Source organism: Phaethon lepturus, unplaced genomic scaffold (assembly GCF_000687285.1).
Source record: "Phaethon lepturus isolate BGI_N335 unplaced genomic scaffold, ASM68728v1 scaffold6688, whole genome shotgun sequence".
Classification (NCBI taxonomy): Eukaryota; Metazoa; Chordata; class Aves; order Phaethontiformes; family Phaethontidae; genus Phaethon; species Phaethon lepturus.
In genome coordinates, this window is record NW_010555442.1 from 55528 (window position 1) to 59865 (window position 4338).

Genomic DNA, 4338 nt, shown 5'->3' on the forward strand with positions numbered 1-4338 from the left:
GGGGACGCGGTGGGAAGGGGTTTTCCTCCTCGCCCGTGTAGACGCTCATCTGCACAGACAGTTCTTATAAACCTGAGGGAACGTGTCAGCAGCCACCTGTATAAGCAGACTGCCCGCCCACAGGTATTGCGGGCAGGACGTGAGTTTTGTGGAGGAAAATATTAAAAGGAAAAAAAAAAATTGTTTTGACTGATTGGATTTACATGGGAAGTGCCTAAAAGTCGGGTTTGGGGAGATAGTTGCCCTCGAGAGGCATTGGAGGTTCAGATGGAAACAGCAGGCAGCTCCTGTTTGCTGTGGGTTTGCTCGGCACAGGGCATGGCTGGCTGGTAGCCCCCACTGCAGTGATGAGCTACAAGAATGCTAACTGGAAGCTACAAATAGCAGAATGTGATCATCAGGGCAGTGAAGATGCAGAGCGGGGTGGGCAAGGCTCCTTACAGCAGGCTCAGGGGTGGGAGAGGGAGCGAAGGGTTGTGCAGGTGCCAGGCCGGCGGCTGTGAGCCTCCCTGAGACTCCTCGGCTCTCACCGCCTGCGTGGGTGAGGCGGGGGGGATTCTGCTGCAGGGCGACGCTCCACCGCTGTGCCGGGCCTTTTCCTACCAAGCATGGGAGCACCCTTGCGTGCCTGCCACATGCTCGACGCAGGCTGGGGGGCTGCTGGAGCCACTCAGCAGCACCCGCCTCCCCCGGCGGGTACGCTGGCACCGTGCTCTGGATGCCACCGAGTCTGGCCGCCTCCTCCTCCTCCATCCTGCTGCTGCAGCATGACCCTTGGCGGTGGAGCAGGCAGGGCACAAGGGCCATGGCAGGAGCAGGGTACACAGTCTTGTTCAGGACCAGACTCAAGCATTCATGGAGTGCAAAAGCTCCTATTTCCCATAATTTGAGAAGGATCGGGGTCAGGACTGGACCTGGGGGGTGAGGGCTGTGCTTTGCAGGTGCAAACTTCCATGGGTGTTCATGCCAGAAGGACAGCCGATTGAATGGATCCAGAGAAACCTCCTGATCCTGTGCTCTGACCAAGAGCTGCTGGTTGAATGGAAGAGATCTTTAAGAAAGAGAAACCAGATGTTAAGGCTCGAACTGCTAGTGACTGCAGCCTGGCCCTATATGAGCTGCCACAAGATAACTCACCTTTGCTGACGACCATCTGCATTTTCTTATGCTTGATTTCTGGTTAGGACGTGTGTAACTTCTTCTGTAGACACCCTCTCTTGGTTCCCTTTCTCTGCTGCATCATGGAGTCCTCTATGATCCGAAGTCATCCCATTGCACTGCGTCCTGCGGGACTCTTTTCAGTATGTGTTTGAAAGCTTGCCTGTTGGTTAGGCGTTAAGGCTGTGGACAAATAACTTGGGCTTCCTGCAATTCAGTCTTTTGTAACTAACTACTTCAAGGACTTCTAGAGCATCCCCACCAAAATTGCAGGCCATCAGTGAAGTTCTGTGACAAAGTTACTTAACGGAGCTGAAACAATACCTTACAGCCCTCCAAAACTGCTGCCTCTCCAGAGCTTGACCCTGTTAATCTAATACAGTCCTTGGAAGCAGTGGTGGGGATGGCATTGAGGGGATGTGTCAAGCTCCGGGGTACTGGAGGGTGACCTTCCAAAACGATGCCAAGTGGAGAAGACCTCCAAAGTCCTGTGTTAAAGGTGCCTCTTCAACTGCTCTAGAATCTACCATAGTGCCCATGAAGTTGTCCTGGTCATTAATTATGCTCCTAGCACCCCATCTTTTTAATGCGAGTAAGTCTTGTTTTAATGGATGGCTGTGGGCTCTTGTTTCTACTTCATTTGTAGAATTAAGGAGTCCTTTACTTGACACAGCCTTTTTCTCCAGTAGGGAGTTTCTGACTCTGATGTAGTCACTTCTTAAGCTTTTCTTTGAGGAAAGTAGCAACTGAGCAGCTTATGCTCTTAAGGCAGATTGGATTGTATATTATGGCTATACTATAAACCCCCCATTTTTTTACCATCCTTTTGCAAATGTAGACCCTGAAATTGAGCAAACTTCCACTGTTTGTCTCGCCTGTGGAGTATATAATAAGAGCGGCAGTTCCTAGCGCCTTGCCCCAGCTACACACCTTTAATCATGATGCTCCTCTGGGATTTCCTGCTCTCCTGTCTTTTTCTAGGAGCTTGTCTGTCACCCCTGAGTGCTGCTTTTTCTGTGTCTGGTTGAGTGAGCATCCAGTCAGAGCCCAGCTTACCAAACATTCAAATCACACTAGTTCTTCAGGAGCCCTTATTTATCACACTAGCAATATTTTTGTACTATGCAGAATTTAGCAGTGCTGTTTTAATATTTTCTTGGATATTATTAGTGGTAGGCCAAGGAAGGTCACCTTTGAAGTCCCATTATAAATTCTGTCTTCCCCACTCAATAACTGCATCCTTTTAACAACAGTTACCCTCTGAACTCTTTATCAGTGAAGCCATTTACTAATGCAGGTTATTGATGCTCGATTTAGTTGCAGTCCAGACAGTGCAGTGCGCTAGTCCAAGTTTATTACAGCCACACACTTACCTTTTTTAACAGAACAAATAAGGTCATTGAGAATATGCTGTGCCAAGCCCAATGGGAACTTGTTGCCTTCATTAATGTTCCTGCCAATCTTTCCGTGCCTAGCAAGTGTCCCCCGTCCACCAGTCCTTTGCTTTCCTGCAGTCTCCCTGCTGTTGAGATCAAGGAATTCAAACGCCGTTGGGAAAGCCAGCTGGGAGGGGATGGTCACCCCATGCGAACGGAAACCAGCGTCTCCACCTGGAAAATGCTGCTGGAGAAGTTTTTAAATGAAGCATTCTCTCAGAGTAAATATGTAAAGGAAATAGGAGGGGAGGAAAGGCCATTCTCTAGAAACATGATCTCTGCTGATAATCTTCGTGCAGCCGCGGGCTTCGTGGCTGACCAGGGGGAGGGGCAGGAAATCAAAGAACAGAGGGGAATTTGGAAGGAATGTCTGAACTCAAGAGTCCAAGCAGGGCTGAATATTTTGGTTGGAGTATTTTTTGACAATACTGCTCTTACCTCCTACGTAGGTGTAGAAGTGGTGCACGCACAGACGGTGTTACTGCCGCTGTCCTAGCAGTGGTGGACTGAGGAGAGGGGGAAGCGGCAGGTCCACCTAGCCAGCAAAGACGGACGAGCTCGTGTTCTGCGCTTCCCTGGCAGCTCTTCCAGCCATCACGCTGTGTGTCCTCTGCTCTGCTGCGTCGCACCGTGGCCAAGGAGCCGTGTCTCCTCCTGCAGCCAGGGTGGGCTGCTGCACAGGGCGCTGCACACACCCTGTAGCGATCGGTGCTATGATACAGGCCCAGGGAAGACAAAGCGTTAATAGCTTTCATCTGTCAGCTAGTACTGGAGAGGAGGAGTAATCCTTTGAAAAGACTTCACCCAGCACAGTGTGACTGTGATGCCTCGCTTGCTCGTGTGAATGACTCACATCTGTGCTCTTAGACCGAGGCTTTTGCAGCATTGAGATCACCTTCTGTGAGCTCCTACATGCCCAGGAGGAGATCCAGAAAGCTTACTAGGCTTCACTGCACATAAAAATTGAGATCCACATGGAATTAGACACCTCACCTCTTTAGTAGCCAGTAGAAGAATTTGGTGTCACCAAAGGGAGATCGCTGTTACCTAAGGGAGATTGGTCTCACCTAAGGGAAAGCCTCTGAAACTTCCCATAGAGCGGAGCAGTAACAGCATCCAGGAGGAGTGGAGGGATGTTCGCACCTCTTTGGAGCTCCAGCACCTGCTGTAGGGCTGCATCATGGGCACCAAGGCCTGCTCGAGAACCAGCCCAGCGAGTCCCCCTCCAGACAGTTGCCCCACTATGCAGGACAGCCTCTTTTCTGAGAGATGGTGGTCATGTCCACAGGGCAGGTGGTGAGCACCTCCTGAGGAGGTTAGCGTCAGGCTCTTCCTCAGCCTCACCGGGTCTGCACTGCTAGGCCAGCCCTGTAGAGAGTCAGGAAAGGGGCTCGCAGGAATGAAACGTTTGGAGGACTCCGCAAGCAGGTGAGAGGGAGCTGCACGCAGCATCCTTGCGCTCTGGAGGAGGAGGAGACACGGAAACAGGTCCGAGAGCCCAGCAAGTCCGTAGCTCCTTGCCAGCCCCGCTTTGTGCCCATCGCTTACATCCCAGCCTGGGCAGGGCTGTGATCCCAATGCTGGCTATTGCTCCACGCTCCGGCTGAGTGTGCGAGAGCCCAGCGCAGAGGAGAGCGCTGAAGGAAGAACAACTTGCTTTTCACTGTAGGAATATTCTTGAGAAATACAGCAATGCAAAAAGTGAGTGACAACATTTTCCTTTACTGAACAGCAGAAGAATTTC